This window comes from Panicum hallii, chromosome 3 (assembly GCF_002211085.1).
Source record: "Panicum hallii strain FIL2 chromosome 3, PHallii_v3.1, whole genome shotgun sequence".
NCBI lineage: Eukaryota > Viridiplantae > Streptophyta > Magnoliopsida > Poales > Poaceae > Panicum > Panicum hallii.
The window spans coordinates 32646082-32658114 of record NC_038044.1 but is presented as its reverse complement, the minus strand read 5'-3'; the positions used below and the strand labels follow the sequence as shown (position 1 = coordinate 32658114).

Sequence of the window (12033 nt, the reverse complement as noted above, 5' to 3'; positions counted from 1 at the left end):
TGCTTCGATGTGAACAGGTACGAATTGGGGAAATTCGGGCCCGCATGGGGTATAACAGCATCTCGAGCAGTCCCCTTTTACCATTATTAGAAGAAAAATATGCTCCAACAGTTCCATAATATCTCTCCTTTTTTAAAATAGTTATTTGTTTGCCCTAATATTTGGTCCCAGCTCCCCTCAAATAAAGGAAGAGTTCATCTCTCCCAATACAATAGTTATATAGAGAAAAGATTATTAGGGATTGTAAAAGTATCTTTCCCAATTATTCATGAAAGTGCTACCGAGACATCCCAATGACTCCTGAACTAATAAATAAAAAAGATAAGAACTATAGTCTTGTTGAGCCGATGACAAACTCGGATATATAGGTTCCACCAGAAAAATCTAACTAGCTAAGCTGGGCTAGCTTCAGTTCACCACTATACTACTTTAGATATACGCTAAAAGAAATCATAAGAATCCATCTTACCATTAGTTCCATTTTATTCAAAAAGTTAGATTTGTCGGCCAGTTGAAATTTAAAATTCAAAGAAAGACGCGCACAGATTTTCTATTTGTGTTTGAAGAATTCTTTTACGGCTTCGAGGAACAACGTCGTGCACTGTTACTTTTGACTTTAATCTAGCACTGACACTGAAGATTGGATTGTGTTGCTCACACTACCTCTCTAGTGGAGTTACCACGATTGACTAGTTAAATCTGAGGCTAACAACCTTGAGAGATACACATTCTCGAAGAAGAGAAAGATCTTTAAAGATACAAATCTTACCCAGGATCACCCCCCTACTACTTTTCTTGGCCTACAGCTTCTACGATTCTTAGAGCAATTTCAAGAGGCTAGATATAATTCTAGCTAAATTTAGAGTTTGAGGGGGACTCTAAAAAATAGAAAACTCCACCGGGGTGGGGGGGGGGGGGGGGTGTTAAATCAAAAGACTCTCCAAATCTTGACTCTGTGTATTCAAATAAGGTCCACGTCGGATATTTTCCTGACAATCGTTCTTTTCGCTCATTCCATCGGCCGCTGTGCCGTAGCCTAGCGGCGCCTGGACGCCGCTGCGACCTGGCGCCTGGACTCGTGGCCGCAAGGGCCCTGGAGCCGCGGTGCGAGTGGATGATTAAGTAACGATCTCGCCAATCTTTGCTGCACCATGTCTGTCAAACCTTCTGAACACCATGGCCCTGATCCATTGAGGGTTCACGAAGGAGGAGCTGAGGGTCCTGTACAGCACCCGCCCAGGCGCAGCACATGTAGAGCCTCCGGCGCGACGATTACCTTGGCCTGGACATACGGAGTTAGATGATGAATTCAATCAATTTGTAATGAATGAATTGATTGATCCTTCCTCTTCGGATGATAAGAATAATCTATTTTTTGGTGCGGCACACATGATCATTGATGATTCTGTTAATCATCCGAGTCGAATTGGTTCTATCGAGGGACATGATGTAGTGGATCGTGAAAGATTGTTCTAGCATGGTCTTCTTTACAAAGACTATTTCTCTTATAATCCTACGTTCCGAGCAAAGATTTTTAGACGTAGGTTAGATTTTTAGAAGTAGGTTCGCATGTTTGCAATAATTTTGATCTATTTTTTATGTGACATCTATTATAGTATTGTTAATTTTTTAATTGCATCGTAACATAGGTTTCGGATGAGGCGACCTATATTTCTTCGCATAATGAACTCTGTTGAGGAACATGATGACTACTTTGAGTAAAAGATGAATGCAGCTGGTGTGCTTGGACTATCTTGTCTGCAAAAGGTCGTTGCAGCTTTTCGTATGTTAGCTTATCGAGTACCAGCTGATACGTGAGTATATTCGTATTGGTGAAATGAACCGCTCTAGAAGCTTTGAGAAAGTTTGTAGTAGCCGTTGTTGAGGTTTTTGGACCGGAGTACATAAGATTGCCTAATGAACAAGATACTGCTAGATTACTTGCAATTGGAGCGAGTAGAGGATTTCCTGGTATGCTTGGGTCCATAGATTGTATGCATTGGAGCTAGAAAAATTGTCATGGTACGGGATGTACAGGGGATATAAAAAGGAGCCTACAATTATACTGGAAGCAGTAGCATCCAAAGATCTATGAATGTGTCATGCATTCTTTAGCATGCCTGGTTCACACAATGACATAAATGTGCTTCAAAGATCTCCTATATTTGCAAGGCATGCTGAGGGGGAAGGTTCACAAGTTAATTACAACATGAATGGATATGATTATTCAATGGGTTATTATCTAGCAGATGGCATATAATCGTCGTGGGCAACTTTTATTAAGACTATTCCAGAGCCACAAGGTAATAAGAAAAAATATTTTGTAAAGGCACAACAATCATTCGAAAGGACGTTGAGAGGGCATTTGGGGTTCTAGAATCTCGCTTTGCTCTGGTTCATGGGCCGGCTCGTTTGTGGGATGAAGACACGATCCATAATATTATGATGGCTTGGATCATAATGCATAACATGATTGTTAAAGATGAGTGAGATGAGCATGGGGGACAATATGACTACAACTTTGACGATATAGGACAATATGTTTGCAACTACAACCACATGGGAGAAAGGGTGACAGCTTCCCATAATGCTGCACATGAAGTGGATGCTTTCATTCAGAATTACAAAAAAAATCAAGAACAAGGAGACCCACACTCACACTCAGCTTAAGGCAGGCCTGATCGAGCACTCGTGGCAAAACCATCCAGATTTATATAATATTGAGTAATGTGTATTCAGTAATTTTTGTGTACTCCATTTAATAATTATTCAAGAATATTATACTGATATTTATGCAATGATATATCATTCGAAGAAGTACATATACAGGAGGCCATGTCATACAGAACTGAACACTAGCTCAACTAAGCCACAAAGCAAACAAGCAGGACATTTCACAATCAAGACCAGGACCAATTCACCGAGAACCAAACTAACCATTATGATTATGGAATAATAATTCAAGTACCCTGATATATTACTGAACTAAAATTGAACCACACTGAAATTACCGAAGAGCACCCTGATAAATTAAATCAAACAGTTTCATGACTTGCTGAACTAATAAACAGTTTCATGAACTAGACAAATCTAGATATTGTAACGTCTTGAAAGAATCTCATTCTGATGCCCTTCACAATATTGCTGTTGTTTGTAATTCATTGTGCTCAAATCCAAACCAAGAATTCTCTCCTCTTCCAGCTGTCTTTGGAACTCAAACTTTTCTCTCTCCAATTTTATCCTTTCTTCCTGCAGAGCAAAAGCTTTGTTGCACCTCTTCTTTCTTCAGGTCTTTCTCAATGTCAGCTTCTTTTTCCTTTGCCATTAGATAGTCCACTGCTTCAATGGTTGAATGTTGATGAAGCTTTTGTTTCTCCTTCTTCTTTCAGTCAGGTCTTCCTGATGGTTCAGCATATGCACCACCAACAGCAGCGACATCAGTGGCAGCAAGAGCAGCAGGTGCAACTGATGCAGGAGATGAATTTGCCACTGTCTTTTGTTTCTTATTGCTAGTTTTATTTGCACTTCCAATTTCCTTCCTCCTATCCAACCACTTGGGCTTATCCTTCAGGATTTTCCAGCAATGCAAGTAGGCAAACTTTCTATGCTTCTTGTCTTCGGCCTTGAACAGTGTACATGCATTTGTGATCTGCACATTTGAAACCAAAATAAACATGAAAATGAGCAACTGACAAATGATCATTGCTGACAAATAATGTGTTTGCAGTAAATTGAGTAATTACCTTGTTATCAACTGATCAACTACTGTGATTCCTAGCCTCAATCCTGGACACACATCTACAAAACACATTCACATCATGTTGTATACCGGACCAACGGTTCATTAAAGAACCTTCTGTACGATTTGACTCAAAACTTCTTATTTCCATGGAAATATTCATATATTCTTCTCCAATACGTGCCCTGTGATTGATCAACTCCTAGAATAGGATCCATTCCCACATTTAGCCAAGCTGACACAAGAAGTACATCCTCCTCATCTCTGAAATTTTTGCTTCTTCCCTAAAAACTCTTGGCTGTTGCAGGAGCATGATGGATGGTTGGACCACTAGGAAGTGCGGGATCTTGAGAATCTTCATCATCATTCGCTAGGAGGTCAGTGTAATACCCTGAATCCATAATACCATCTGTCACAAAAAAAAAATTTCATATATCATGTACGGAACATTCAACAATTCTTGAGTGCATAGAATGTCTCAACTGGAACCGGATAGTAATTCATGTATCTACTATAGGATTCCTGCATCTAAACTAATTCATGTACCTACAATAGGATTGGCAAACATAGTTGTATTGCTGCATCTAAACTAATGCATGTACCTACTATAGGACTCCTGCATCCAAACTAATTCATGTACCTACTATAGGATTGGCAAACACGGTTGTATTCCTGCATCTGAACTAATTCATGTACCTACTATAGGATTGGCAAACACGGTTGTATTCCTGCATCTAAACTAATTCATGTACCTACTATAGGATTGGCAACAGGGATCGAAATTTGTGTCTTTTTCATGTACTTCAGGTTAAGCAGCAACTCAAGTTAGAACAGGGGAAGGAAACAGCTCCCCTGCCCCCTGAATCTAAATCAATCTAGCTGACAGGTAGTAAAATAACAGTTGAATCATAGGTGACTACTAACTCAACTGATTTTTGCAAATATAGCACAGATACAGTGAGAAGTCAGACTACAAAATCAGATACTCAGGCATTCAACAATTCAATGGTGCAAGTATCTCACCATTGCAGCCATCCTCCACGTCGAATTGCTTAGCATTGACAAGATCCTCAGGCATCCGGCCATCGAAGGCGTTGAGACGAGTGGGAAAAGGAAAGCCGGTTTCCTCAAGAGGTGTTGAGATGAGCGGCGCCAGCGCGAGGGGGCGGCAGTGGCGCAACGGCGCGACTGCGGCAGGGCGCGGCGGCATGTACATGGCGGCACGAGCAGCGCCTGCGCGAGGGGGCGGGAGTGGCGCGAGGGGGCGGCGTCAGAGTGAGCTGGCGGGAGCGGCGCGACGGGGTGGGAGCGGCGGGGGAAGGAGAAGGAGCGGGACCGCGATGGTGCCAAGGCGCGCGGGACTAGAATTTGGCGCGGGAATGGGTGCGCGCGTGGGAGGAGGAAGATGACGATGGGAGGGCGCTCGGCAAAAAAAGCCAGCGGAGGGGGGAAGATGCCGAGCGGGATAGCAAGGAGAGGAAGGACAGTTTGTTAGATGGAGTTTTTTCTGGAGTTTTTCCAAATTTACCTGGATTTACCTAGGCTGTTGGAGTTGCTCCTAGGATCCATAGCTCTTTTGCCTTTTCTTCTCTAAGCCCCAATATTTAATTGTATGAAATCATAATGCAGTTACAATTGACAGTTTCATCACAGATATATATCTCGCTTTATTTCAGACTGTTAGCGTGAACAATCAGATTGTAAAGTAAGAAACCAGGGAAATCTAGCATACGTTAAACTTTAGGTCGTTTGTGATATGCCGTGTATATACAGTGAAATGATCTATTTTCAACAACAAGCCTTGTCTAGGTAGGAAAATTTAGCATAGTAGTAGCCTTTGGACACCAAAGCCTGAAGGTCTTCCACGCTACTGATTACTGAAACAAGGTATTACATTATCCTATCGTTATCTAATACCCTCCTTATCCTCTTTTTATGATAAGTAGTAATTTTCAGAATTAAATCATGAGTAAAATGAGGGACTTGTTGGTACTTTTAACGATCACAGATAAATCCACAAACGTACGGATACCGTTGTATCTTTCACCTAATAGTATTCTAAGGTATCAAATCCACAGATTACGTGTGTGTACTATTTCTTCAAGACTAGCTCATCCAAGGATCTTTCTATGGACAAGGATTTTAGGATAAGATAGCTCCAGCATCTACTTGCTTACCTCGGGCATCGGCTTACACCTCTAGCGAACTAGCCTCTAGCCTAGAGACACGACGTCTACGCTATTAATTATTACTTTAGCCTCAGTCAAGAACTTCCTTCTTTATCCAAAGTCTTAGACTAAGGGCCTGTTCGATACTTAGGGCTAAACTTTAGCCCTTGTTACATCGGATGTTTGGATATTAATTAGGAGTATTAAATATAGACTAATTACAAAACCAATTGCATAAATGGAGACCAATTCGCGAGATGAATCCATTAAACCTAATTAGTTCATGATTTGGCAATGTTGTGCTACAGTAAATATGTGTTAATGATGGATTAATTAGCCTTAATAGATTCATCTTGTAAATTAGTCTCCATTTATGCAATTTATTTTATAATTAGTCTATATTTAATACTCCTAATTGGTGTTCAAACATCCGATGTGATGGGACTAAAGTTTAGCTACCCCGATCCAAACGGCCCTAAAGCATTCACTAAAGACTGTCACACCCGGTTTTTAAAGACAAACCGAATGCATAACTATATGTATGCCAGGATCAAGTTCCATACATATAGTGACTTCATCAGTGAATAATCAGCAACAGTATCACGAAAAGAGAATTAAAAGACTATAAAGATTATCAGAGTTATACAGCTTATCCTGGAAACGAACACTCCAAACTTCACAGGCAATTGATCGGGGGTTGCGCTGGCCTAGAACTCAGCATCATCTTCAAAAGACTTCAGATCACTTTCTCCTCTGAGCAGCAATTATAACAAGCGTGAGTACACTTATGGTTGTTACTCAGCAAGTGTTGGGAATTATATGACATGAAGGCCAAAATCAAGGAAAGGCTGACTGGCTTACTGCGATAAGCAATTTTAATTGGTCAAATTTTATTAGCACCTGATTACTAAGGTATAAGTTCATACCAAAATCCACATTAAAAGAGAGAGAAGAGATACAACATAAGCATAACCATAACCATAAACATGGTCCACAATAACCATAACCATAGCCATGGTCCACGATTTAATTTATCTTCAAGTTCAATTAATCATGTGAGGGTCCAAGCCGCTCTTAACCGTGAGCACGGCTGATATATCAGTTTTCACTCTGCAGAGGTTGTACACTTTACCCACAATTCGTGTCTCCCGATTTGCCCGAGGTAGCTAGCCTCTTAAACACTTCCGAGGTGAGTGGCAAGGGATTCACTATGAGGCCTTTACAAAGATTCCCTAACTTATGACAATCCGCTAAGGTTTCAGGCCGCAGTGGTCATAACCCTCCCTAATGAGGTAGACGCCTTACCCAGGAACATATCTACACCTCAAGAGGACCGGGCTATACCCCATCAACGCACTCCCCTCTTGCCCTTTCGGTAAGATCATCACAAGCTAGAGTTTCTAATTAATTAGCCAAGACCAGAGCCATATAGTATTGTGGTTGCACTGTTTTCCTGGGTGGTTCTCCATGTTCCGATTAAACATATAATCTTGTATTAACAACGCATAGCGCATGAACATGGATAGAACAGGTGTAACATCATCATTGTTGTCATCATGGTTATATATTATTCCCAAACCATAACCAGTTGAAGCAACTAAGCAATAGCTACCCAACAATAAAGATAAAACCCAGGTTGACAAGGAATGATCATAAAGACTAGGCATATCCTTAATTAGGATCCATCAATATTAGGACACATGCATGCATATAAAGAAAATATTGTATTTATTGTGATTATTAGGACAAAAGCATGATCAAGGAAACACTTGCCTTTCTTTTAGAGAATAGCTGCTCAGAGTCTTCAACTCTTGTTCTTGAAACTCTAAATCTTCAAAGCTCTTGGATCACGCTCTTTCTAACGTCACACAAGCAACGGGCCCAAAACATACAAGCAAGCAAACAAACAAGAACGACTAAGAACAGATACAACAAACAAAAGGAAAGCTTTAAAAGAGCGAACTAGAGGATAAGGCTCGCTGCTACGGTCACGAGAGCACAAGAAATGCGGAAAACGGAGCTAGGGTTGAAAAGATACGGCTATCCGGAGATTTATATTATAAAAGAATAAAAGAACGATAGGCTTTCATTTATTTTAATTTAGAAAACCAATGTAAAAGATATTCAAAAGAGAATATCCCTAATTATAATTAACTCATATTATATTTGCATTTATAAAGACGAAGTAGAACTTAGTCAAATTTTATATACAATTCTCTATGTATAAATTACACTAATTAAATAATTAATTAGAAAAGAAAACTTGTGAGAACATCTAAACACATAACTTTATGATTCGAGTTGAACTATATAAATTAAATTATAAACACATTTGAGTTGATATTAATCAAATTAACATTAATTATGAAAACCGGAGAAAAGACTTAATTGGATTTTATTTCGGAAAACTAGATGAGAGGATATTATTCAAATTAAATTGATATCTAATTTTAAAAACAGGAATTACGGCGCAACAACGCTACTAAACGATAGCTTAGGGTTTTAGAAGACTAACGCAAAAAGAACGGATCAAAACGGATCTAAAACGCGGAAACTACGCATAAAACAGCGTTACAGGGACCTATACGCAATTAACTATAGACTTTAGGGGTTAGCAGAAAAGAAATACAAGACACAGAAGATAGGGCTCACAAATACAGAAAAGATTAGGGTTAGATCTAAAAATACCACGGGTGGGGCTGGATTGAGAAGATGGAAAAGATCTAGGGGTTTTCTGCGAAATCTGCAAGACACAGGAAAGAACAGGAAAAATTACATCTTTCTCCAGGGACTAAATCGCGAAAAGCTTGGAACAGCCTCCCATGGTGGCGGCGGGTACTGTAGCTCGAATTCCCGTCGATTTAGGGCACGAGAGGTCGCGGGAAGTGGGGGAAAAGAAAGAGGACGACGAGGGGATTCAATTCCATACCTAACTTACCCCGGGGATGCGTCGTGGTGATTGAATTTCGCGGGTGAAGCGGCGCCAGCGGGTCTGTTCTGTTCCTGGGTTGCACTTCCGTTCATGGCGGTTCTGGACGGGGCAAGGGCGTGCAGTGGCGGCGCTGGGCAAGGCCATGACGTGCAGGGGGGTGGGCGACGGCATCTGGTGGCGCGTGGACTCGGACGGCGGCAGTTCTGTTCGTGCGCAGCAAGGGCCTGCGGCGGCAGGAGGTGCAGGGCGCTGGGCACGGTAGCGGCTGTGTAAGAGGGAGGAGCAGCGCTGGGCGGCGCTGGCAGGGCCAGCCTGCAGGCTGCGCAGGGGGAGGCACCGCGTTGGGCAGGGCCAGGACGTGCAGGGACTCGGGCCGGCGGCTGCTCTGCAGGTGGCACACACGGCAGGGGGAAGAGCAGATGCAGGAAGCGCAGGGGAAAGGCAGGGCAGGGCAAGGCGCGCACGGGAGAGAAGGAAGGGTGACGCTCCTGGCGGCGGCGCAGCAGCAGGAGACGTGATGCAGCGCTCGAGGAGGCTAGGGCCGGCGTCGTGGCAGCAACAGGGGCACCCGTAGGGGGAAGAGAGGTAACAGGAAAGAAAAAGGTCGCGGATTTATAGGAGCGCGGAGACCTGAGATTTGGCAGGCAGAGTCGAGGAGTCGCATCGGACTAGGGCTCGACTGTGGGCAAAAACAATTTCGTCTGTGGGCCGAGAGAAACCTGGGCTGGCCGAGCAGATTCATTTGGTGCGGCCCTGGAACGCTGAACTGGGCCGCGGAAAGAAGAAAGACGGGGAGGTCGAACCGCATTGGCGCAAACCGACGGGCCGTTTGAGAGCGAGGATTGATCGCGGATAGAATGAGATATAGAGATGGAGACAGGGAAAAATCGAGCAGGTTCGGTTATGGATCGAAACAGGATCGGGTGAGGGCTGAACACGAAAACGAGCTGACAGAGCTGGTTGAACATGAACCATTTATTCGGAAGCGCGAAAAGAGAAGGAAGGGATCAGGCCGAGTCGTTGGGGCTGACGGCGATCGAACATCATCGGAAAAATACCGAAGACGAGCCACGAGGCGTGGTTTTCAAGCATGACTTGATCGGGGGAAACGGTTAGAGGATCGGGAGCTCGACGGAACTTCTTAATGATTCGGAGAGGATAAGGTTAAAAGGATATACAACAAAGATAGGGCTCGGTCCGACTGCGATGAAAATCAAAATAGAAATATTTTCCCAGAATATATTTTTAAGTTTAAAATAAATCTAGAAAAGTCCAGATAAATATTTCAAACCAAGAAAAATATATCCGGAAGAATCCCAAAAATTTCCGAGAAAACTCAGGAGGTAATTTGGGTCACGAGGATTCCAAATATTTGGGCTTCATGAAAAAGAATTTTAGAGCTTTCCAAATAATAAAATAAATGGTTCTAGCTCTCAGATAAATAGAATAATTGCCAGAAAAATCTTTAAAATTCTTGGAAAATCCTATTGATAGATGAACACATTGTAAAAGATAGTCACATCCTAAAATTAAATATTTTAGGGTGTGACAAAGACTAACCAATGATGATCTCCTATCATGTTAGTGGCAAAAGAAATTTTAGGTGAATCAAGAGAAACAGACTGACTGAACTTCTTAATCAAGAAACTTAAATACCATAAATAAATTACAGATACTTACTTCAAAGTAGAAAGCATCCGCTGAGGTACAAGTTTGGAGAAGTGTGCCGACAGACCCGGTACTTCTCCAGACTACCTGATAGTGACCAATATGAATCAGCACAAGGGTGGCCCGATCTTCATGAGGGTGGCCCGATCTTCATGACAGTAGGTTAATGAAAAAAGGATAACTTGCTGCGAACAGCGGGTAAGTAGCTTTATAGCTGCCAAGGTTGGGTGCGACCAAGCGACGGGGAGAGAGGTACCGAAATCTTGAGGACTTCGACTTGATCTCCGAACGACCGCGGAACCGCAAATAGGGACTAATCCACACAAAACGGTGCAGCCTAACTGGAAGCCGTAGAGCACGGATCAGGGGACCCTAGAGGGATCTGTTCACAAGTCCAAGAAGAACAGAGAAGAGCTCTGCTGCAAACCATATGAGGTTATCTGTTTATCAATAATCAACCTATGTTTCAGTAGTACATAGGGGATATTTATACTAGGAACAACCCTCCTAGTTGGGTATGAACTGAAGTCACCACGTTGGGAGGTGGAAGGGCAACTGGTTGAGGCATTCACAAAGTAGTTTTCAGTTCCCGCGCGTCTCCTAGGCTTCTACGCAGCTTTCAGTAAACTGGTCATTATTCTCTTCTCGGAAGTCAAAATGATGTGCCGTTAGTTGGGTTGGAAAGTGGACTTGATAAGATTTCCAACCATGTATAACTCTTCCAATCCAAAGAATGGAGATAGATCGGCGACGTTGAAAGTAGTACTGACACCATATGTACTTGTAAGATCAATTTTGTATGCGTTATCATTGATCTTTCGAAGTACTTTGAATGGACCATCAGCTCGTGGCTGCAACTTGCTTTTGCATTGGTCAGGAAAACAATCCTTGCATAGATGCACCGAAACCAAGTCTCCTAGTTCAAACAACATCTTCTTGCAACCCTTGTTGGCCCGTTGTTCATATAGCTTGTCATCTTCTCAATGTTGGTTCTTACTTGATCATGAAGCTTCTTAACAAATTCAGCACGCTTACTTGCATCAAAGTTCACACATTCCTGCATAGGCAAAGGCAAAAGATCGATGGGAGCAGTAGGTTTGAAACCATATACAATCTCAAATAGACAAAATTTTGGGGTTGACTGTACCGCCCAATTATATGAAAATTCCACATGAGGCAAACTTTCTTCCCAAAGCTTCAAGTTCTTCTTGAGGACAGCTCGCAATAATGTTGATAAGGTGCGGTTCACAACTTCAGTTTGCCCATCAATTGGCGGGTGACATGTTGTGCAGAACAACAATCTTATCCCAAGTTTTTCCCACATTGTCTTCCAAAAGTAGCTCAAAAACTTAGTGTCTCGATCTGACACAATGGTTCGTGGCACACCGTGTAGATGCACAATTTCCCTAAAACACAATTTAGCAATTTGTGAAGCATCGTTGCTCTTATGGCAGGGAATAAAATGAGCCATTTTGCTATATTGAACAACCACAACAAAGATTGAGTCCCTTCCCCTCTTGGTTCGA

At 42.3% G+C, this 12033-nt stretch overlaps 1 pseudogene; it reads right to left on the bottom strand.

Annotated features, from left to right (window-relative positions):
* Positions 1–3090: 3090 nt before the first annotated feature.
* Positions 3091–4140, bottom strand: LOC112888066 (annotated as a pseudogene).
* Between the last annotated feature and the right edge of the window lie 7893 nt (positions 4141–12033).